This window comes from Epinephelus moara, chromosome 7 (assembly GCF_006386435.1).
Source record: "Epinephelus moara isolate mb chromosome 7, YSFRI_EMoa_1.0, whole genome shotgun sequence".
NCBI classification, from domain to species: Eukaryota; Metazoa; Chordata; class Actinopteri; order Perciformes; family Serranidae; genus Epinephelus; species Epinephelus moara.
The window spans coordinates 25,385,285-25,411,516 of NC_065512.1; the positions used below are offsets into that span (position 1 = coordinate 25,385,285).

At 40.4% G+C, this 26,232-nt stretch overlaps 1 protein-coding gene across 1 annotated transcript in view; it reads right to left on the reverse strand.

Moving 5' to 3' along the window:
• Positions 1-26,232, reverse strand: part of map2 (microtubule-associated protein 2) — a 134,776-nt gene that overhangs the window by 65,484 nt on the left and 43,060 nt on the right. Inside the window, exon 4 of the mRNA XM_050048797.1 lies at positions 11,387-11,517. The gene's annotated coding sequence lies outside the window, so the exon portion shown is untranslated. The remainder of the gene's footprint in view (positions 1-11,386; positions 11,518-26,232) is intronic.

Genomic DNA, 26,232 nt, shown 5'->3' on the forward strand with positions numbered 1-26,232 from the left:
TATACATGCACAAAGTGGAGAGATGTCAGAGTGAGGGGGCTGTCCTTGGTGAGGCGCACAATCACATTCTGATTAGTAACTGTAATTTAATTACATACTCTTTCTCAATAACTTTATCAGATAATTTAATTTGCCTGCGTTACTCCATTACATGTCCTTTATTAGCCTTGATCATTTCCATGCCATTGCTCTGGCATGGATGCTAAAACAGCGCTCTGGTTGTCATGGAAATGGATTGTGTCCAACAATTAACCACAAAATGACAAACAAAACAAAAAATATAGAGTCACACTGGCTGGAGTGGGGCTTTACAAAAATGTTTCAATACTATTAATATAATTAACAGTGCTATGTAACAACCAGTTTAATCTATGTCTAAAAAAACGGATTTGGAAAATGTCGGGTGAAGGGCTGCATGAGCTCAGCTGACAGATCTGTGGGGTTACATCACAAAAAAGGTTGAGAACCACTGCAATAGAATACCACAAGGAAAAAGCATAGAAGAGCAGAATAGCATTAGCCAGACGGAAAGAATAGAATAGACCCGAGCAGAATATGTGACGGCTGTAAGCCCCTTGCAGCCTAAATGGATCAGAGTCAGGAGTCAATGGAGCTTTGCATGACTCAGCTCTGAAGGGAACATCAGTGTGAATGAAGCCTCTACAGAGACCACAGCACACAACACCACACGGTCTCCTCATAAAAATGCTCACCCTCTGTCTCTGTCCAGAAGCCACAGCAGTATATTATGTAGCGCACCTTAACTGTCGATGTCCCTTCTGCCTCTTGTTCCATCACTGTGTCCCTTATCGAGCCTCTATTGAAGAGCACTCTCAATATTAACAGAGTCATAAAATACAGAGATGAGACTGCTGTCCTAATGCTGTCTCATTGCTGTCTGTCTGATAATGAAGGTCACTTTGAGCTCTGTGGCTGATTTCCAGACCCTACAAGATCATCCTGACTGGTGGCCAGGCTGGGGGTGTCAGTGGTGGTTCATAAAGTGGGGAAAGGCTTGGCCTCCCGGGGGCCTGGAGAGCTGCTGTGTGCCACACTGTTTATGGTTTGAATGTTTGTGAGTGAGGACGTGCAGCATGTGTGAATGAAATAGCACCACCTGCCGGGTTAAAGCCTGAAAGAAGACAAGTGGGGCCATTACAGAGCATTATGAAAACTCAGCATGCTGGGTTTGGAGATTAGAGAGGCATTAGGAAACATTATCACGTGAAACTACGCCTTTCCCATCAGCCTGAAACACAAACTGGGGCTGCAATGCAGTACAGTGTCTCACCCCTGCTAATTAACATGCCATGTATTTACACCATATTCAAAAACAAAGCACTGGTGTAGGGTACAGTGCAAAAATGTGAAAATGACGAGCAGAGAGTGTTGAGGGAACTTAGTGAGGAGAGAAGTGGAGACAGTTGATAACAGAGCAGAGGAGAGGAAAGAAAGAAGTGTCTTGTCAAGATCATTTTAGAGAGGAAATGATGGAGACAAGCGAAGAGCAGAAAATTGTAGATCACAGGATACCAGACAATATATATTGTCTCGATAATATACTGTCCTCAAGGCATTGTGTCCAGTGAGGGGTGAGACTGTATGAAATGGCGATATGATAGAGTTAGACGTGGAGCGTCTCAGTAGACAGCAGGTCTGTTGCACTTGGCAAAAAGCCTGTGGCACTTTGCCAGAGGGATGGCTGATGCTGATTCCCTCTCTCTGTCTCTGCACCAGGGAAGAATGGAGTTGAATAGTGAGCAGATGCTGGCCACTGCTGCTACTGGACATTTTGGATAGTGATTTATATCTCATTAAGGTATTACAGTAGTGTTATCAGCATGTAAATATTAGCTTCAGATCCAAGTGTATTGCTCTAGAAAGAAATCACTGATTTGATTTCATTAATTAGTGACTGGCTGTGATACCAAGCTTGCTTATATAAGTAAATGCACCTCCTCTGTGAGGATTTTTTCTGCTATTTACAGTCATTCTTGTCAAATGTGTTTTCAACAGAAGCTAATCAAAGTGGTTGCTTAGCAACACGTACCTATGTATGAATGCGAACAGTGATTATTGGTTCACATCTGTTTGACAGTGCACACTAATAATTCATGTACTAAGGCAGTGTATGCCTCTATAGTTTCAGCCTGCCACACACTGCAGCCTCAAACTGCTACACATCCTCAAAGTGTTATGAGTGCACAGAAGGTTGAGTTTAAAGGTTCGGCGTCTCTGCTCCTTTTCACCTCCTGCATCCTGGCAAAGTGATCATGAATCAGAGAGACAAGTTGATTTTTTCAACACACAGTTGATGTGAGGTGATGAAAATCACCCAGTCAGTACATTGCATTTTCTAGGCTCTGGTGCAGTATTACTGGATTAATTTTTTTTTTTTTTTTTTTTTTCAGGAAACCTGAAAAGCCTTCTACGGATGCTGCAGGGGGCTATTTCTTCACATTGTCCTCAAAATAGACCACTCAGGATACTTTTCCTCCCCGACTCTGTCTGGCTAAAAACTGTGGCTCAGGAGGCCATTCAGAGGAGATATGAAGAGGCCACAGAAATACATTAAATAATAAATATTGCTTTCTTGGAATTCATGCAAGGAAAGACATCATGGCGACTTCTAGAACTGCAACAATTAATTTCATAATAAATAAGTTGTCAACTGCAAAATGAATCACCAACTACATTGATAATCAATATGTCCATTCATTGATTTATTCATTCATTTTACATAGCATTATCCTGTTTAGGGTCGCGGGGGAGCTGGAGCCTATCCCAGCTGACATTGGGCGAGAGGCAGGGTACACCCTGGACAGGTCGCCGGACTATCACAGGGTTGACACATAGAGACAGACAACCATTCATGCTCACATTCACACCTACGACCAATTTAGAGTCACCAGTTAACCTGCATGTCTTTGGACTGTGGGAGGAAGCCGGAGTACCCAGGGAAAACCCACACTGACACGTGGAGAACACAGGAGGGATCTCCCACCCCAGCAATTGATCCCTCAACCCTGGGATCGAACTAGGAACCCTCTTGCTGTGAGGCGACAATGCTAACCAATGCATCACCATGCAAAATTCTCTGATTCCAGCTTCTTAAATGTATTATGTTTACATTTTCGGCATTTTTCATAATTTTCTGATATGTTATGGACCAAACAACTAATCGCTTAACTGAGAAAATAATCAACAGATTAATCGACGTAAAAATAACCATTAGTTGCAGCCTTACTGTAAACTACCCAGTATAACCGCCATGTTCTGCTGACGTCCACTAAGCTGCTGCACTAGAGCAGCTGGAGCTTCACTGCCTTGCTGAGGGGCACCTTGACAGTAATTGTCAAGGGAGGGAAAAGTGTGATTCTATCACTTTTACCAGCCTTTTTTTTTTTTTCCAGTGAGGCACAATCCATAGAAAATAACTGACGTTCAGTCAATAGAAAGAAGACAAACTGGCAAGGACACACTGTTACAGGTAGAGTAAATACAGAGCACACACCATTCCCATGGCCTTTAAAATAGCAGGTGGGCTGTCTGGCTGAAACATGAAAATAGTCCATTAAGAGATGGACTGCAAATTTTAAATTTTGATTTGGTACTTAAATGCACTACACTTGTCAGTCGTCACACAGCAGGAAGAGCTTGGCGAAGCAGAACTGTATGTCTTTTTGAAGGCTAAAAGTTTATTCTCCTCCACACCATTGCTTCTACAGTACCAGCCCAGGATAAAAAAAAAGGTCAAAATACCTCTTAACCCGCAAAGCCAGATTAAGAGTTAGAATAACAGTACAAAATTTTCAACCTCAATATGTCATAGCAACTAATAGTGCCAGCAATAAGTGCTGAAAGAGGCTGATGTGTTTGGTTAGTTTACGCTGAAGTTACAGCTCATTGACTAAACACAGTGTTTTCTGTTAATTATGTTGTAGCATTACTGTTTTGCATTGTTTGGGAGTTTTTATAGACTAACATGAATTATCTTAGCTCAACAAATTATCATGCAAGAGCTCGCAGATATCAGTGGATTGAAGGCTAATTACAGGCTGTTCCTACAGAACATCTCCTCACAACAAAAATAGCAATTAGCAGAATCTAATGATGACATCATACAGCGATCAAAAGTTTGCTGAAGATTAATTTGCCAGCTGTGAAAATGCTCTGCTTTATTTTCGCTCTTTTCAAGCCAATTTCCCCCCTTGTCAATTCAAGCCTGTACCACAATGTGTGTCCAGCTTAAAGAGATGAAGCAGGACTGATAAACTGTCTGCGAACACATCAGCCATAAAAATTCTGCTCAGACAAGGTAATCAACGAGCTAATTAAGTAGTTCATTTGTCATTTCCATGGCTCTTATCTGCTTCTTCTTCTCTTCTTTTGTCTGACTCCTTCGCATCCTTTCACCTATAAATCTTCCTCCCACCTGTTATTTCTTCTTCCCTCTTCATCCTCCTCCACCTCTTCCTGTCACTGTTCCTCCTCCTACTCACTCCTCCTCCTCCTCCTCTCATCAGGCTTCATCCTTTGCTTCACTCTGTTCTCTTACTCCTCATCTCCCTCCTACGATCTGAGCACTTTCACACGCCACCATCTCACTGTGTGTGTGTGTGTGTGTGTGTGTGTGTACGTGCATGTGTGTGAGTCACACAGATGCTGCATTGCGGGGCTCTCCTCTCAGGGCCGTCTCACTGCAGGAGCCAGAGAGCAGGAGGGGAGCTTCGGGATGCAAGATATAGTTCCTCTAAGTGTGTGGGTGTGTGTGGGTGTCTATATACTGTACATATATTACAGTATATAGACATACATGTACATATATTACATTGTCATTTTTGTATGGATTACAGGGATGCTTTACCCATGAGCATTTACATATCAGTTAGTCATGCCATGTTGCCCTGAATTCATGATGAAAACCCTGCTTTTCTTGCATCCCTGTTGTGTGCTGGTGTTATGTGCAATACATGAGCAGCTGATGTGCAATACTGTTATGAATAGTATATTTGGGGTTTTCTTTTTTATATGTACATATATATATATATATATATATATTCATTTCCTCTGGACTGTTATTGTAAGGCAGCAATACTTGTGCAGCTCCTGAGTCCAAAACAAATTTCCCTATTGGGACAATAAAGTATATTGTATCTTATCACATCGCACTGCATCGTACTGTATTGTATCGGATCGGATCGGATTTGGATCGTGCAGCTCCTGAGTCCAAGACAAATTTCCCTACAGGGACAATAAAGTATATTGTATCATATCGTTTCATAAACGAATCCACAAACGGCAAACATAGCTGATTAACTTAAGTAAACGATGTCCATTTAACAACAGCCCTTTCTGACCAGGACTATATCCCGTTCAGAAAGGTCTGAGGAAAGGGAATGCATTGTATTTGGGAAGTACTGAATATATGACTGGATACATTAGACTTGGATTATAGTGCATGAATAGTGTGAGAGTTTGTAAGCGGATAAACGTGGTCCCTATTTACTTCAATTAATCAACAAGCCTTGTTTTTACCAAACACTTTCAGTATGGTACTTTTGGAAACAAAAGTAACCCCTCAGACATGGTACCTAGACCCATAGGTCCGCTTAGTATTTCCACCACAAATAGTACCCTTTCATGTGGGCAGGGTTGTTGTCCCTCACTGCTCCGTCCAGCACTTGTATTTCCTACTTTATCAGTCTGCACTTCGTTTATTGTCTACAGAGCCGGGTTGCACCCCAACATTTCAGAACAAAATAAAACAGGCTGCCGTAAGAGTCTTTCTTGATGGGATATTTAAAAACAGCAGGTTTGTGCATGTAGTCCTTCTCAGGCAAGCTCAGGGGTTTAGTGTTGCCTGAGCCCACAGGATATGCTCTGTGACAGTTTCTTTCTCTGAGTGAGGATTGGAATATATGCAGTTCACATAATCCAGGCAAAATTTACATATATTTTTAAACACCTTAAGATACACTCATTTCTAAAAGTGTATGTCATCCAAGAGAGACAATAAAAACTGAAGTAATGGTCAAAGTTGTCGTATTGAAATGTAAGGTGTGCTGATGGATTCACATGGTCACCTCATGCATTGAGTAACATTACAAGTAAACGTTCCACCTTAAAAGTTGCTGGCAGTTGACCCAGTAAATTGTTTTTCTCAGACTACAGCTGGTGCAAGATGCAGCAAAACATCATTTCATTTTATAGTTAAAGTTTACTAATATACGTAAAACTCTCCACAGTATGAACAGTGGTTACATGAGCCTCAAAACCAGCCACAACTCAGCCCTGAACAGAGTGACCATCTGCTATTGACAAATCAATGGACTGCAGTGTTCACAGCTCCACCTTTTAGTACCAGATCTGTGTGCTAGGTACCCCAACAGAGGGGTGACCAAAAATGGGGACGGTACAGAACAGTTCCATTGGTAACATTCACAACTTTTCACAGTGGAAACGGAGAAAAAGCGTACCGAACTGAACTGTACCGTAGCATACTGCTGGTGGAAGTGGGGCTTTAGTTTATCATGGAGTCATGCAAGAAAGGTAAAGGTAACACAGCATTAATGTGTGCTACATACATGGTCATTTTGTTGGTGAAATATTCCTTTAATATTGCTGCATGAGCGTGGTATCAATCTTCTTATCACACTCTTGTGAAGAAAGCGAAAAAATGTGTTGCCCAAAAGGTCAAACTATTCCTTTAGCCGTTTCAGGCTATATTCTACATTACTGTCATGTTCGAAAGCACATTTTCACCCTGAGGCTGGTTTTACTGGAGCAGGAGAAACTGGACTATCATGTGAATAACTGAGCAAAACTAGATCAGGGTCAGGTAATTTTATCTACAACAGCTGGATAAATTCCTCCCTATAAGGCCTAAAAAAGATCCTTGTCATACAGTATGTCAGGGGTTTGTGTCTTGGTCTGTAGATTTTCACAGAAAACATTGGAGAATGTATTACCTAATACAGCTGGATTGATATATTAAAATCATCTCGTCAGTGTCTGTTTTGTCACTCAACATCTTTACTCGTGTCCCTTTCTAAAACCTGAGATGAAACCCACATCATGCATGCTTTAAGATGCTGTTAAAAGAAGACCTTATTAGAGCAGCTTTCAGTGGAGAGGTGTAGCTAAGGTGCACTGTGAATGCGGCTTCAAAGGCTTTTCATCTAAGAAATATGCACACCTATGATTTTTTGGCATGAAAGTAAAAAGATGTTGAACGGCATAAAATAATGCCTCTTAGCAGCTTCAACCCAGGAATTATGTTATTAGTACTGGATGGGTCTTTAAAAGCCTATCACCCAAGTACTGATAAAAAGAAGAGGGTACGACACAGAATAACACCAGTTGCCTCCTGATTAAAGGACCTATATTTACGTTTTTCCCCAAACAGAATTAAATTAAATTAATTTAAATTATTCAGGGAGCGACCCTAGCATTCCTTGCCAGGAGCACTGTGACCACCCATATCCAGGTGCATTCACACCTGGAAGCCGCCTTGTACAACTACAGTCTCACATGCTGATTCCTGTGGAGTAAGGGAACCTAATTTTTTTGAGGGCACAAAGGCCACATGCCAGGGCACCAAGACCATAAGTTAACAAATGAGGTTTTGATTTCACTTAAATAGACAAATCCATCAATGCCTTTTAAATAAACAATGTAGCACTTCAAGAGAAATAAAAATAATTATTATTAAAAGAATAATTCATTTCAGACTCTAATTGAGTCCTACTTTTTAAAAACAAGTTTAAACCTCTTCTGGGTGCAGTCTGATGAGGTATATGATATGAGTATATATGGTGACTAATATTCACATCACATCTATAAGCGTAGATGTGTAAGACAGACATAAATAATTTACATATTTGGTCATATATCAGATTAATGTATGGGATTGTTCCCAATGGAAAAATAGCCAATAACATTAATTAATAACAATAATAACTTAATCATTATTATTCTAGATTAAACATATTGTTTTTTTCCAGAGCTAATGGTGGAAGTACTTAACGAGTGAGCCACCTTATTTCACATTTGCATTCTTATTGGTCACACCACATGTATTGATTAAAATCCAAGCTGATGTTCAAGACTAAAATGAGAGCACTGCTGTTTGAAGAAATAGAGGGTGTGTTCGTAAATCCAATCAGATACTCTATTCTAAAATGAGAGCGCTGTTGTTTTAATAAGTTAAGCACAGTCACTAGGCTTTCCTCAGACAGATTGCCCAGAGTACGTTCTACCTACCGCTGCCAGAGTGTGGTGCTCTGAATAACCAAATAATATAGTCCAACAGCGCTCTGAATTTCGAACGGTCCAGTCTGTGCCAGAGAGTGCTTTGGCTATATACAAATGCACCTGACTGTGGACCAATCGGGTATGCACTAACATTGCCAGGATGAACTTGACAGAAGAGGCAGGGCGGAAAAAGTGAAAAACAAAACAGACAGAGAGCTGGGCTATGATATTCAGAAAGGCTTCAATGACCGATCAAGTGACCTTCCAGTCTCAGGCCTGCTTATCTAATGTGCTACATATATAAACTGGACAGACAACTGAAAAATACTACACAATACCCTACAGTGCTTTTCATTCATTTCAACAGTAATTTGCTCAAATTGGGAGCCAGCAAATGACACCGCAGTTGTCATTTTCACTCCCTCATTTTAAGACGGTAAAACAACGCTGTTGTCATTTTTGTGATCATCCAACATGAAGCTACTTGCTAAATATCCTCCTGGGTCCTGACAATTCATTTTTCTAAAGTTGCAATGTGCAATTTCTTAAATTAGCAAAAACTGGAGGATTTTAGCATGTTATTTCAGAATAAATGTATATATCTCAGTCTGAAAATCAACTAGCTTCTTCAGGACAACTTGTGTTGGTTGCCTCAGCTGTAAGACTTTTTGGAAACCTGTTTTTGAAACCTGTTTTTTCCTATTCTACAGTGTTTCTGTCCAGTCTTGTATCTAAATACATCATGATTTTGAATGAAAATAATAGAAAGGAGAACCAGCTACTGACCCTCACACAGACACCATACACAGACGATGGGAGGCACGCATAAAAACTCTCTTATCAATCCATCCATCCATCCATGCATCCATCTATCCATCACCAACCTCACTACCTGGGAACTCTGTCTCTGTACAAGTGCAGAAAACAAAGAGAAGCCATGAAAGCGTGACTGCCTTTCAGCAGGCCTTGGTGCTGATCGTCTCACTAAAGCAGCTCTTCTCTTCCCACTCAGTACCCACTTCCCACTCACAGCTCCTAGCAGCCTGCACTCACATGTACATCCACCCACACAGCCATTTCATCTGCGGAGGTAACAGGCATTCTTTCTGTCTCTCTCTTTCTCTGGTTGCAAATGTTTCTTTTTCTCTCTCTGACAGGTATTCACCACATCTCAAATGTTTATGATAAATGAGCGTGGCTCTGAACAGGCTTACAGTAATGCCATATGAGGATTCAGCTTAATGTGTTCGTACATGGCGAGCCGCCACAGCAATCCCAGGGCACAATTTTGCTTTATTTCTCATTATCATACACCAGCAATGATTTTGATAGCCCTGTGGTGAAACCAGGAGCCTGCCCAGAACTATATTCATGTCCTTCCTGCCCATGCAGTTTACCAGCCCTCAGAGGTTTAGGCTGTACAATTACATTAGTACAGGCATTGTTTGCAGTATATATAATGTACTGATACACATCAGGTGGATAAAACTCTGTGTAAGGGTCATCTCTCCATTAGCTAGCCTGTAAGTTTAAAGGAATACTTTACTCACAGAATGATCACTTGCACATCATTTATTTACCCTGTGCTAGATTGAATTCGTGATAAAAACGTTGTTGTTTCTCGCAAAATGGCTACCTCTGGACCTGAAAAATGAAGCCAACACAGACGTGCCCTAAACTGCAGTTCATGGAATGGCCACTTGAGGCTGGCTCCAGAAGCAAGTCAATGCCCAGAGACCACCATGTTTAAATGCCCAGCTTTACAGCAGAAATAAACATCTTACGAACCTGGTACAAAAAATGGTTTGGTCTCTAGAGCTAATTTCATGACAACTCTACAGGGAATGGGGAATTTTTATAAATTTCACCTCTAACCAGTTACGCATATCTAAGGGCGGACCGCTTTGATCAACAGGCTGTCGGCCGATAGTATTCTCAGCTTCTCAGTCAGTTCCACCCCTCGCTCCTTCACAGTGCCAGTCTCTTTCCCAAATATGATTACTTCTGGCTTCAGAAAAACAATATGGCAATGGATGAAATGCCAAACTCACAGTAGCTATGTCCATTATTTTTACAGTCTATATTTCTTGCATGCCTGGATGCATGGTGAACAAAGAAACCAAAAACAGATAAAATTCTTGTGAACTGGAGTATAACTATATCAAAACATCCATTTACAAACTCTCACACAACTTGTGCACGATAATCTATTAGTGTGTCTTAAATCACATACTTCCGTTAGTATACTTCTATTTAGTATACTGTGTGCACTATGTACTCATTGGCGTTGTGCGCAAATATCGACAGGGTAGTGTTGTCTCAAACCAAACACGGCTGTTGTGCACTCACCCGAAATGACTGCCGCAAATTAGCTAGTTAGCAAACTAGCATTAGCATTGGCGTTATCGTTCGCTGTACCAAATCATTACAGACTGCTAAATTAACCCGACAAACATACTGCTGGCTTATATCCGACAACAGTATAGTGGTGCTTAGTGCAAAAAACATGTGTATTTGTACAATGCGGCAACGTTCACTGTCGCACATACCTCAGCTGCTACTTCCAGTTTGAAAAGTGGTCCCTCCCCTTCTGCTACGTAGCCACGATGGCGACCATTGAGGCAAGAAGTGTCCATAGTTCCACACTCAACTTTTTGACTGTTTTGAGTGCACCATCCAGGTACTCATAGTGCACCGCATTTTTCCGTACTTCTCAGTGTGAACGCACTTATGCACTCAAAATAGTAAGTGTAAGTACAGAAGTACGCGATTTGAGACACAGCATAAGTCTCATTTATCCACTAATTTGCTCAGTACTTCCCAATCACATGCACTTCCCTAAAACCTGGGTAGGTGCATGTTTTTGAACTCTACTTGTGCATTCTACTGAGCAGAGTTTAAACGCACGCGCTTTCTCATCTGCACCACTCGTCCATGCATGAAACTCTTATATGTGGAAGTGTTTTTATACATTTTTTAATTATGTTATTCTTTCTCCTTAACAGCTTGTACTGTTGTTTTCAACTGGATCATTCAGTATGAATTATACTAGGAGCAGAATTTAATAACAGAATTAGCTATAATGTAGTCATCACATTTGGCAACACATATGGCAGGTATCCTTGGTTACCTGGTTAGGCGGACTGGGACTGGAGGATGAGTCACGCTGGATGCAAAAAATCTGTCCTCTCTCCAAATCTCACAGGTTTGATATCAAGTTTGTCAGAGGAATACCAAAATCCAACAGCCTCCTAGTCACACCTGGAAATTAGGAAAAAGCAGACAAGATTATTATGAGTTGTGACAGCATAGTTGGTACTGTTTTCACGTGGTGAGTTTTTCTGTATGTAACCACATCAAAATTTGATCCTGGGAACAACTATTGTAGTATGAAGTACCACAGAAGCAGTTTGCGGTTGTGTAGTTCAGATCACAATGAAGGCTGAGTTCAAAGATTGGTTTGCAGGAAGTAGGGTGATAGGAAGTAGGGAAGGGGCCAAAGGATCTAGTGCAGGACTGTTGTAGTAGTTAAAACTGGGTGTACTCATTAAACTGGCAATTTAGTATAAAAGGCCATGATATCCAATCATCTGCTGCACAGATAATTTGCATATAAAGTACTGTTTGTACAGTTTGTTAAAACCATTTGTTGTTTGTGTACTCAACCCAGATGGATGGATGGTGATGCCATTGTTAATAATTAATCAAAAGGATGGGAACAAACAAATTACCAAACACCATAGAACAACACCACTAAAAATGTACAATATGTTTTAACAATATCTACACACCTACGACACCACAAACTCCCACAGCTTAAATTACCATGGAGATAACTTAAAGGGACAGTTCACCTCAAACTCAAAAATGTCTTTGTCTTGTAGTGCTGTTTAGCAATCTAAAATGTTTTGGTGTGAGTTGCAGCATGTTGGAGATATCAGCTACTTTATCATCGGCTACTTTATTAGGTACACCTGTTCAACTGCTCGTTAACGCAAATAGCTAATCAGCCAATCACATGGCTGTTGTCATTTAGATACATAGTGTGGCTCTCTATATGTTTCTAATCACAGCCACCGATAACCTACTTTTGGCCACAGGATCCATATTTCATTATTTCAAACAAAACCACATTTGAATGTTTTAAAGTGAGTATTATACGACCTCTAAACTCATATGAGGGTTACTATTAGGAGCACCTGCAGGCACAAAATGAGTGAATACCTGGAGGCTACGAACAGTTGCTCCATTTTACTACTAATGTTAAAACTTGCTGAGGGGCTGGATCTGCACGGCTCTGTTCAGCATTCAAAAGAATATTTTCCCTCAAGCAGCACTGATGGCTCCAAGTAGATTAGAACATTATACTTAACTTGATATAATTTGAGTGCCTAGGAGATGAAAGTGTTGCTCGCTTGCCAATATGTAAAATAATAAGATGACAAATATCAAGCAAGTGCTCTTAAGCAAATTAGCTTCAGGCATCTAAACATTTCAATTTGTATATAGGATTTGTATAGAAACTCTCAGACAGATGGACACTGGACTATTGTTTATAAGTTTCCCTGAGTAGTGTCCAAAAATACTTTCTTTTCTTTCTACTTATGCTAGATGATGCAATCTCATTTTCCTTGTGATTTTGATTTGAATAATTGTCTTTAGCCTAAACATGCCTACTCAGGCTCATCTTGTCATTACCGCTGTTGTCCTATTGTGTCCAAGCCAATCACCTAATGCATGAATGACTGTCAAGCCTGTATTGTAACGGCCGAACTACAACTTGTCTTGTCTGATGTTAGTGATCAATGTTTTCATTAATTCTGTAGTGACAAACAGGTCTGCTCCACAAAGACACTGGTAATTTTTGTAAACAGGGTTTTTCTCTCCTTCATTCTCAAGAGCATGCCAGACCCACAGGTGGCCATTTAACCCTAATCCTAAAGGAAGGCAAACCAGAAAAGGAGGAAGATGTTGGTCAATCAGAAGCCTGAAACCAAGGCTGTTTAATGAAGGCGGGGACATGCTCTTTGACCCCATGGGAGCAATCAGGTATGACACATGCGCAATGTACAGTAACTGGAGCTTCAATGTTTGAGGGTTATAGCAGACAGCGCTGGAAATAAAAGGACATGATCTGCTAAGGTGCTCTTTGGTTGCGCTCTATTGAGCCTCCTTGGGTGTGCTTGGCCCGACAGACCTTTTGGGTACACTCATTTGGATAGCAGCCAATACGATAGAATGTTTGCATATAGAAAGCATTTGTTTATGGTCTTTTATTACAGACTTTTTCAGTAATTGTAATTCTCACCTATATTGCTGTTTCGCGGACAAAATATTCCGACCCAAGGCTGATTACGGATGCCTTAGTGAAACGAATGAATCATCCCCATATTCTATGAGAGGGCGCCAGCCGTTGAGCCTCTTGACACATGTCTTAAATACCATTGGTAAGACGAGATGATATGGTGCTATGACTTCTCTTTTTAACCTCTTTGCTTGAAACAAAGCTTTTACTGGAAGGCTGGACCGGTTAACCACCATAGCGCATTCTGACACTTCTGTTCATAAATATAGTGGAAGAGTAACATTTATGTGTAAACTTGTAAAACGCCCTGTTAGCAGGTTAGAGCCAGCACTATTTTGGTCATGTCCACCATTGCATGACATGCTGCTTTATTTGTGATGCCTCACAAAACAGATACCACACACACTCTGCCATAATAAGCCAAAATCTCTGTTTACACTGTCTACATGGCAGCCCTGAAAAAGGAGTTTCTAAGACTCTTCACCTAGGACGGAGGTTTACAAAAAGTTCATTTTTAGGAACCTAATACGCAGGCCAAAATGCAAAGAGCTACATTTTCAAAAATACCTTGGACTAGGCCAGTGGTTCCCAACTGGTCCACACACAGTCCAGATTTCTCCTTAGTCATTAGTTCAAGGTCCAAACACTTCAGCATCACACATGCGTTTGACCATGTCATCGAGCTACTTTGCCGTCTCTGTCAAGTAGCTGTCCATTAGTCAGTTACTCTACAGCAGGAAATGGCCCCCTTAAAAATAAAAGCTATGCCCCAGAAATTCACTGTACTTCAAAACAGAGTGTTTTTTTTTTTACAAACTTGACATGTTTGTAAGTCACTTGCGGTCTATTCAGAATGGACCTGCAACACACTTTTGGACCATGACCCACCAGATGAGAACCACTGGACTAGGCCACAGTCAATATAAAATAATTGGTTAAAGCTACAAATTCAATAATGTTAGTTTTTGTTTTTGTCTTGCATAACAAAAAATACTCATCTTAACAACTTAACTGAAGGAATGAGTCGACATTTCTGAAAAAACACCTTTTCGTTTTCTTGTAGAGTTGAGAAGATCGATACTACCCTCATATCTGTCTGTTAGGTATGAGGCTGGAGCTTAGTTTTGTATAAAGACTGGAATCAGCTAGCATGGCACTGTATAAAATAAAAACACAGTATCTGCCTACAAACACCTCAAGAGTTGCATCTTTCTCGCACTTCTCACACCCTTTGAACTTATTCTGAAGACCAGTTTTATTTTAACAAACTCTCTCTGTAGAGTTTCTTGTACAATGTCCTGCTCTCCAACTGTGTCATCCCATAGTCCAACTACTGTCTGTATCCTACCTAAGGTCCTGTGCCTTTATCATTAAATTTGCCAGTATCTGCTTCCTAAATAAAGGCATTCCTAAAGGATACTCAATATGACCAAGGCGACTCACCACCACAACCATGACAAACCAGTGTACCTTCATCTTTGTCAATTCCTGCTGAAGAAGTGCAGTCAGTGCCTTAATAACAACGTTAGATTTAATATACAATTCATCTTTATTAGCAGAGAGTGTGAGAGCTGATGAGAGTTGCTGCATTTCCAAAGAAACAAAGCTGAGTGAGTCAGCACCACCACAAGCCTCGGACTTCTTTACCATATAACAAAAAGCGGCTCATATTTTAATATCCCACTGAGTAAAAGGGGGAGTGGGAGTTCTGAAGGAGAGAAGCAATAAAAAGGAACTTGCACACGTGGGTTGCTGAAATGTATGATTAAAAAAGTGCAGCCGTAGCCTGATTATCAGACTGAACTGCCATTTTGTTTCATTTCATTCATTCCATCTGTAAATCTATTTGAATCCAGAGATGTGAGAGGCGATTCCAAGGTCTGCTACTGAGCTAGTGCAGCAGATTTGTATCTGCTGTACAGCGGACATAACTTCAAATTAACTTCAAATAACTATAACTTCATTTAGTATTGGACATCAGCTGTTAAGATCACAATTGTGTTTGTTTTTGCTGTTTTGTATCTTTTCTTTTGTATTTGGCTTATTCTGGCATATTTTTAATATTTGCTTCTTTAAAAATGGCTCTAATTTATGCACATGGCACATACACTAACATATCTGCAGATTACTTTTTGTCCTCATCCCACAGCAGGTACAGCGTCATGTCATTTATTTTCTTTAGTTTATTTTTTACTTTTTTATTTTTTTTAAACTGGGCACATAAATGTAACAAAATATTACTTTGAGAACATCATGCATTTATTGAACATTAACTCTGGCGTTTCTTTTTAACACTGGATGTCTTTTAACTTTAAATACAATTGAACTGATAACTGAATTTCTATTTATAATATTTATTTATTTATTTATTTATTTCACTTTTTATTCAGTATTTATTTTTTTGACTGAATAAATAAAAAAGTGAAATAAATTTAAAATATATTACAACAAAAATAAATTATATGTAAAATAATAAATTATATATATATATATATATATATATATATATATATATCACCTTGCTGTCAGACAGCCCTTTACAATGGGAAACTGATGCCATTATGTTATGCTCTTCTTAAAGCCACCAAACTCCATTGACAGAAACACTAATTTTACCTCACAGAACACAAGAGTCTCTGGTCTTCTGCTGCCTCTCGATCAAGTAGTTAGTTTGTCCTATTGTGTGACTTTGGGAACCAACCTAACCGTGTCAGTTCTCTTGTCTGCCCGTCGAAATTGGGAGCGTAAGATCAATAACACACAATTCTCAATGAGGGCTCAGTCATGAAGGACGCTCAGTGGCAGTGCTGCTGTGCAAGAGGTAAGAGGGGGGGAGACTCAGAAGAGGAGCCGTGGACTATGATTCTTCTGCACAGCATGCACTGGAATGAAATACAATATAATATATTTGAATATATTTCTTGCCTTTACCCTGATAGTCCCTTTTTAGAAATAAAGTTGCTAAGAAGGTCTGAAAGTTGTTAAATCTAGCTAGAAAGTCACCAAGTTTGCAACACTGTTTGGAGGGAGGGGCTGAGCACATCTGCTGGGAAGGGGTGCGCTTGATTTAGCCTACAAAATAAAAACGGGAGCAACTTTGGAGGACTCGTCATGCAGTACAAAATCGAGGGAAAGTTGAGAGAAGCCAAAATCGTGATTGAAAGTACAATCCAATTAAGCACCCAGCTATACTTTAAAGACAGCACATGCCACTCATCAGTATTTTTCTCTTGCATACTTTTTTCTAGTATCAAGGACCATCTTAACTCAGTCCACTCTGTTGTTGTACTTCACATAGAATAGAAAGGGCAGAGTGGCTGTATTGAAATCAATGTCAGCTTGTGGCTAAGAAAGCCAAAGCCTCAGAGCTTAGAAACCAACAATGTTTACAGATGCACAAGACACATTTTTGTTCTCTGCCTCCATTCGACAACAGCCGAGGGTCACAAGTGAGTCATACATCAGACAAGTACCTTGAACAGGCCTGTATGTTCTCTGTGTAAATATGCAGTTTGGTTCCCACACAACACTTTACACCAGAAGACAGCACACCTTGGGCAGAAGGCACATCTCGGCACCTTATTATGATACTTTACGGTGTACTATATGCATTCACTGCTGTCTTTTTTTAAAAAATTCCCTTTTATGTCTTTTTGAGAATGAAAAGTTGCTTAATGGAATAATACAGTCCGTCATTTTTATAGGACTATAAACATATGTGGCAGGAAAAAGTCGTAAAAATGAATCACAAGTTGAGACTGTATAGCCAGAAAATTGCGAACAAATCTGCATAAAGAGTGTTAAAGCTCATTGTGAGATGTACCACACTGCCCTACATGATCAACCCATGTAACTTCAATTATGTATGGTCAAGAGTTTCCAATAAAAATGCAAATGAAGTGCCTTGAAGCGAAATGACTCATAATTAACAGAAAAAGAAAAAAGAAAGAGTAAGAAAAACTTTTGGTGGATGACTTTAGAAGATACAAGTTTGAACTGTGGTGACACAGCAGCAGGAGGCAGACAGAAACCAGAGGAAAGTCCGGTGAAGCTCTGGAGCCGTGACTCTGACAGCCACACTGTTGCCACAATTTGTCAACGGTATCATTACAGTCCGTGAAAAGCACTGTGGGTCTAAATTACACTGTGTGTTTATACCACCAGGGCTGTCCTTTTCACTTTCGCACCAATCAGCTTGAGTTCATCTGTAGCTGCAAGGAGCCTATGTGGAGTTTCAAGGTGGTCAACCATCAACTAAAAAATAGACCAACTCTGCTATTATTTCTGTTTCCTTAATCATTACACAGAAATCCAGCTGACCAGGAAGTCAGTCAGTGTTCAGCTGATTGAAAATAGATTTGAAAATATAAGGAACTGCATTAAAGTTTAATTATATTTCCATACATTTAGATCTTTCTTTTAAGTTACAGCATAAATAACTGTGAAAACTGAGAATGAGAGACATAGTCCAAGACAATCATCAGAACACCTTGCTGTGCACTATCATGTCATATAGTAATACCCAGACTTATTCATTTGTTCATTCATTCATTTTCCGTAACCACTTATCCTGTTAGGGGTCACGGAGGGGCTGGAGACTTTCCCAACTTACACTGGGCGAGAGGCAGGGTACACCCTGGACAGGTCACCAGACTATCACAGGGCTGACACATAGAGACAGACAACCACTCACGCTCACATTCACACCTACGGACAATTTAGAGTTACCAATTAACCTGCATGTCTTTGGACTGTGGGAGGAAGCCGGATTACCTGGAGAAAACCCACGCTGACACTGGGAGAACATGTAAACTCCACACAGAGGGGCTCCCCCACCCCAGGTTTGGACCAGGAACCCTCTTGCTGTGAGGTGACAAAGCTTACCACTGTACCACCATGCCACCAGATTTATTTATCAGTCCACAAAACAGGCCAAACAATTTGTTTAAAACCACGCTACACCATGGCAGTGTCTACACAACATATAAAGATATTTTTGTAAACTTATAATTCAATCAATAATTTAAGCCCAGTTCAGACCAAAGATTTGCAACAAGACTAAACCATTTTAGAACATTGCAAAGAAAAGTTGCAGCGGTGTAAACTGGCCGGTCTGAGCTTGACTCAAGCCTGCTGATGGTGTCACCTGCTAATACACTGGTCAAACCCTCAGCAGCTGGTTGTAGAGCGTAAAGCACGTCACCTGTTTCAACAGCCAGTCGGCTTGTAGCGATGTCTGCTGGTCAAGTCAAAATGACCGCAGATGTTTGCTTGCTGCGGCAGGTGCTCCGTCCCCACCAAGCCCTCTGTTTGGTAATAATATACCTTGTTCAGATGGTCATTTCTGTTTGTCCCTACATACTGTAAAAGATAGCTTTCCTTTACATATTCCACAGAAACAGATAAAAAACCTACTCTTACACAAGAACTGTGTATCACTCTACAATCTCTGCTGAGCAAGATTCTAAGTATATTGGTATCTTAGTATTATTTTTTTCTTTTATCTTTTTATATTGAAAACAAACAATTGTCTTGCTCATAAGTGACAAATGTCTGATTGTTGTCTAATTTTACCGTTACCAATTTTACCTCCCAGAAGTGTTGAGCTGTGATTGCTTCCGAAATGAAGCCGTTTTCTTTCATACCTCCACTGACCACATTTGAAAAGTGACTGCATATGAATATCTGCATAATTATTTACAATACAGGGGTTGTGAACTCTATTACTGCAAAACACACCGTGTGTAACCAAAGAGAAATGAGCAGAGTCAATAAAAGCCGTCTCAAATGCAATTAACAGTGGCATTGCTTGAAATGCAGCCAGTTATTATACTTTTTCAAAAGAAAAACTGACAGGGGGAAATGGAAATGGACAATTACAGTTATTTCTCTTCCCCAAACTACCAACGCCGTCACTTTCCCTCTCCAGGGCAGCTTTATTAAACATCTTCACTACAAGTCCACTGACTGACTTTTCCTGTAACTTTCAACTACAGATACTGCAGTGGTAGGACAGCTTGCTACCATCATACCACCATGTTCCTGAAGTACCAGCAAGGACCTTAATGTCAGCAAGAGGCTGCATCCATTCTGCTGTGAGTGATCACAGAGCTAACCTTCATACTGATAGATGTGCTATATCTACAAAGAGGTGAAGTCCCTCTACTTCCTGTGGACCACCGTGGGTCTCGCTGAAGCTAGGATGCCTGTGTGTTTCACGCCGGGATGTACTGACACAAGCAACAGCTTTTGTTTCTTCTTTAGCTTCCCAGCTGATAAAAAGATTAAGTACATCCCAATACATAGTATGTCAAATGCAGTATGCCAAAAATACCAGGAGTAAGTAAGAAAGCCAGCTTGCTTTTCTAGCTATACTGACCTCGCAGCTATGATGCGTTACATCAACTGAGCGGCACACAGATGTCTACAATGCGAGACGAGAGATGTAGTTCACTGAGTAGTTTCACACAGAACTAAATGGTTTTACGACAAACCTAAGACCAGCTGCGATTTTCATGACTTGCAAAGTTATCTTCTAAGTTAACAGACATCATTTGTGTACTTTATTGGCACAATTCAAACAGGACCAAAAAAATATTTGTCTCCTGCCATTGACTGCCTCACATACTTTGAAATAAGGTCCTACGAGGGACACTGGAAACTCACCTCTCTATAAGAATACACACACACACACACACACACTTACTAGAGAGAAAGAAAGTGCATGAGAGAAATTTGGATGCATCTTTCCAAGCTATGCTCTCCTCCCCAGGTGTGAAGGTCCTTTCTGCTCATTTCTTATGCAACCCTGTACCTCTAACACACATACATAGCACATAATCCCAGACACACACACACACACACACACACACACACACTCAGAAGAGACGAAAGTGCTTTGTTCTGTCTCCTGGGACTGCACATCCAGCAGCCACCTGTCAGCCCATATTTAATGCAGTCTGCAGGGGGTGATGTGTGTGTATGTGTGCATGCGTATTTGTGTGTTTCAGGTGACCGAGCTCTTTCCTGCTTAGAAAATGCAAGGAGCTCATGTATTTGCAATGTGAGTGGACCAGTGCGAGGAGTCAAAATAAATGTGCTGATTCCTCGAGGCCTTTCAAAAGAAAAAGTTTCAAGCTTTGGATTATACCATAATGCTGTAAAATGGTTTCCCAGAAGGTTTGGTTCTGAATCATATGGTTATGTAAAGCTTAAATTTTTAATGAGTGTGTGCTCTGCAAGCTAAGGCCTTCACCTCATGCCTGTATGATGCTGCAATAAAACTCTCTTCTCAAGGCTGTCCTTCCAAGAAGAACGGTGGCATGAGCTGTTTTAGGGGCCGTTTATAAGACAACGATTTCAGTAAAAACGGAAAAGTCTGTCCTTTGTGTTTTAAAAAACTTCTGCGTTTATACAACGACGTTATTGAAACGATCCCCGTTCACACGGAGCCGCAAAATCTACTGGAAACGCTGTAGTATGCACGCCAGGTCAATGGGTGGCAGTGTAAATTTGCAAAGCAACACCACAGCATGACGGCATGCGCCTGCGCTGAAGCACCTTCCTCTCCACCGCCGTGATTACAAACCAAAACAAAGAAGACACACTGGCGAAAGCACGCACAGATAACTTTGTCTGGATGGACGACGAGGTGGAGTTGCTACAGTAACAGATCTACACTTCACTTCAAATCAACAGGGTGAGCAGCGCAAGCAGAGCTCAGCATTGTTGTTGTGACGGTCGGCATACCTAGTGACTGGAACCGTAATGCGCATGTGCGAAAAGTCTCCGTTTTCAGAGGAACTGCATATTGCATGTTTACATGACAACGGAGACGCTGCCGTTTCCAAAACGTTGCACTCTGGAACCCGTTTTCAAATCGTTGCGTTTTCAGGCACCCAAAACGCCGCTGTCGTGTAAACGATCGGCCAAAACGCAACTAAAGTTTACCGTTTTCAGTTGAAATCGTTGTCGTCTAAACGGGGCCTCAGCAAGTTCCCAAAAAACGACGTACGTTTTTGCATTTGGCATGAACAAACATGGAGTTTGCATGTTCTCCCCGTGTCAGCGTGGGTTTTCTCTGGGTACTCCGGCTTCCTCCCACAGTCCAAAGACATGCAGATTAACTGGTGACTCTAAATTGTCCATAGGTGTTAATGTGAGTGTGAATGGTTGTCTGTCTCTATGTGTCAGCCCTGTGATAGTCTGGTGACCTGTCCAGGGTGTACCCTGCCTCTCGCCCAATGTCAGCTGGGATAGGCTCCAGCCCCCCCGTGACCCTCAAGAGGATAAGCGGTTAGAAAATGGATGGATGGATGAACAAACATATTTAGCTGTTTAATTTGATGGACTTGTCACTCACAAAATGTCCTATCAAGACGATTCCTCCTCTACTGTGTACGGTATGTATGGACGACGGGTTTAAACCATGCTGTTTTTAAGGGCAGATGACATCACCCACATTTTTGGAAATGATACGTGCAGTGTTTCTAAAGATGAAAAGAAACTAACAACAGAAAGCAAAACAAAAAAACCTGAGTCACCTCAGAGCGAGGAGATGAGATTTTCCCCCAAGTAATTACTGCATGCATGGAACTTCTAGTTCAATAAGTCAGTAATCCGCCCATTCATTTAAAGCTTTTCCTTACCATGTCCGTGTGACAGCCTGCAAAAAGCAATACCAAAATGTAATTGATACCTAAAATGAAAAATCTGTGCTATTCAATAGAATTTCTCCCAGAGTTTAAGTTGGGCAAAGTGATTATTCTTCTCTATTAGCCTCTCATTTATCAGCCCTCTCCTCATTAACCTGCTCTCCCTCAGAATAACTGAGTGCTGTGATCTACCGGAAATGTATGAGAGTGAGTGTGTGTGTGAATGTACGCACAGTTCAAACTTTAAGCTTCAATTATTAAGGAAAAAGGAACAAAGCAGCCAGACATTGTCTCTGGGTTTTAATGTGCACCATCGCAACATCTGTGCAAGCAAGACACTGTCTTTGGTAAGTTTTATGTGCAAGATACAAATACAATAGTTTTAAGAGAGGAGATTGTTCCTTACTTTTGTGTACTTGTACTTTTGTGTTTTAATTGCATTGGGTACAGTAGAATCTGAGTTTCAAAACCATTTGCCATCTCATTTACACCAGTTGGCATTTTTGGCTGAAGTGTGTTGAGGGGTGACAGAGTACACTCCTCAAGTACACTTTCTTGTTTCTGGCTGAAATCTTGTGTAACTAATGAAGTGAATAAAAGAACTGTTACACAATTTGAGCAGGGCATGAGTTCGCTGTGCGCACTGTCAGTATGAACCGCTGAGTCTCTGTATGCTAAGGCAAATTCCACTCCGGCTCAATACAGTGCTATTCAACTTAAGTTTCATTATGTCAGTCCATCAAACTTGGACAATGCAGTCCAACAATGAGACCTAACTGTCTGCAATTCAGAGCCCAATATTCAATCCATATATTCTCACATTGTAATCTGAGCTATTGTTCATGACCCGGTCTTAAAAAAGCACAAGTGGAGTACAAATATAATAGAGGAAGTGACGGTTATAAAAGGCTCTATTATTATTCCTCCTCTCCAAGTTCTAGTAACTACTGTCAGTGAAGTGTGAATGAAAAGACCTATTATGAGAGACAGTTTAACTGTAGTGTGTCCAACTCACACCAAGAACAGAATTTCTGTTATTGGCCAGTGTCTCTAAATTCAAACATTTTCTTGTAGAAAAGTGTTCAAATGTAGATCATTCAATTTTTATAAAACCTTGTTAAACATGAAAGATACCACTCTCATGTCTGTCCACTAAACAGGGTAAGGGAACAATTTAGATTTATGATAATACCTCGATACCAGATCTGAAGATGGCACCTATTCATTCCGATGGAGTTGCTAACCTGCAGGCTAAACATTTTTAGCTAAAATTTTTTGGTTGGTTTACTTGCATGGTATGCAATCCGCTGAATGCGCAGTATTATTAGAGTATTAGAGTTCCTGCCTGGCTCGTAGACTTCACATTGTGATGACGTCACAGTATTTTAAATTGCTTCTCAGCTCCAGGAAAGTTTTACAAAAATAAAACCTCTATGGATCAAAAAGAGTTTTATTTTTTAAGCTTGGAAATTTAGGCAATCTAGACTAAAATATACATACAAGTATGACAGCATACAGAATATACAGTTTGTGTTTTCCTATAATTTTTGTATTTGGCATCACAGCTGTGTACATAGAAATTAATAGTCTATAGCCTTGTAGGCTGTTTGTGCATCTATTGATGAAGGACACTACACTGATATCAGAATACGGACCCTCCATTTAGTTCATCTAAATGTCACTATATTTTCACACTACTTAGTTGTACATGTTTTCCAGTGTAATGTTATGATGGTCAATTTAGGAAATTTATTGTCAGTTAGGTAAAAATCAACTGCAGGGAAGTCTAGTCCCTTTTGCAGCCATGCGAGCAGGACAAATACGTAAAATTTAAGTGGATTTTCGTACATGGATGATAAAATAATAATAATAATGACACAAGTGATCCTTTCTGTTTGAAGTTACAATTAGGTTTCCTGTAGGTTTAACTTTATTGTGAAGGCAAAAATTAGTGCTTTGTCTCAAATCGGAAACTTCTGTACTTATTCTTGCTATTTTGAGTGTATAGGTGTGTTTACGCTGAGAAGTATGGCAAAATGCAGTGCAATCATAACAGTCAAAAAGTTGAGTGTGGAGGGTTGGACACTTCTAACCGTCAATGGTGCCTCTGTAGCTGAAGGGACAGGACAACAAACACATTTCAAATTTGTAGAATGTTGGTGGACTAAGTGAACAGTGAAGCATTGTACAAATACACATGTATTTTTCGCTGCTACTACACTATTCTCAGATATAAGCCATCAGGTTATTGGGTTAATTCTGTAATAATTTGGTACCACAATCAATAACACAAATGCTAACATTAGCTTTGCAGCTAGCTAAAAGCCACACATTTTATAATCATGCACTGATGTTACATGTGTTGTGGCATAAACTATACGGTCTAGGGGCGTAGTTACGTTTGGTGTTTCTGCATATTAAATGGTCGTCTTCACCGAAGAAGATTTTAGTACCAGATTTATGGTCAGATGTTTGACAAGTTGTGAATATTCGCAAAATGCAGCAGCTATTATTAACGCATTAGCATCAGCCTCAGACATTTATAATGTGCCAAAATGCACGTTCATTTAAATACAATGAACAAGTAGGCCTAAATACAGAAGAAGACAAGGGGGCAAACAAGCAGATATAGCAAACATATTTTGACGAGTGACAGTTGTTCGTCCAATGAGCACAAGTAGAAAAGTTGTGGAATCTTGTGACCATTACTTTCATGAAGTGCCCAACAGCCATTTTATTTTCGAGACAACACTACCCTGTAAAATTTTGCACACTAGACAAGTAACAACACAGTGTATACAGAATGCTGCATGTTAGTGTACTAATGGAAGTATCAGATCTGAGATAGAGCATAGGTTACTAAACAACTATTTAGGTTACAGTTTTGCCAGCTTATCCGAAAAGTGAGAAGACGACCCAGTGTGAGCCGACAAGAAAGCCCATCTAGCAAACAACACTGTATGTGTTTGTGTGACACGAGGCGTGAGGCACCACCCCCTAGTGAAACATCAAGTTTCAAGGGAGTCTCAAAAATAAGTATGTACTTTGTTCCTTAACAAATCTGATCAGGGGTGAAAAGACATAATGTTTTCAGATCACAGGATGTAAGCCTTAGTCTACAAGAACTGAGCTCTTTTGGGATTTTAGGATTGAAAAAGGCTTTTCTATGGCTTTCAGATATAAACTGTTGCTTTCTGTCAGTTGAAAACGAAAAACCTGTTGCACCCATTACTATTGTTTTTAATACAGTCTTATCTATAAAGCTCAGTTCTGATGGAGACAAAGATACACATCTGCAAATACTGTATGCAGAAAAAAAACAACCCACATTTTTATGTATGTTTATTTCATAACCATTCTTGTTAGTATGTATGACAACAAAGAGAGCAAAGGACACTGGGAGGCAGCTGGGTAGCTGAGTGAGATGAAAATGAAACCAGAGACAAAGAGATGAAAACAGATGCAGAGGAGAGGTGGTCAAGAAGAGAGAGAAGGAAAGAAAATGAAAGTCTAGCCTGAGGAGTCGGGGAGGGGGGAGTCTGGGCCATTACATCACTGCTGCAGTGGCTGACAACATGAACGTTACTAACTCTCCCTCTCTCTCTACAGTCTACAGTAAATGGCACTGAACAACATACGCTTATTATGACTGTCTCACTCTCTTTCGCTTTAGTAATGTGACTGTAAATCAGAAATACCATTAAAAATTAATACTATCACAACCACAGAGACAATAGAAGAAGTCACATGAATCATAATAAGGACCTCATGCACAAAAAGGTTATTATTATTGTAGGAATATTATTATTCTGATGCTATTAAAAAGAATGTAAAGTAGGGCTGCCCCCTCGAAGTCGGAGATTTGAATCATCAGTCAGAGGCCCGTCAGTCAACTGAGATTGCCTCAAGTAATTTGCCAGTCAGTGTGCCATGCTCTGTACGTGAACGCTCGTCACTTTCATGCTACTCTTTAGTACAAGCGGCTGCGTTCACGGAGTCAGCTGCCCGGTGGACGGG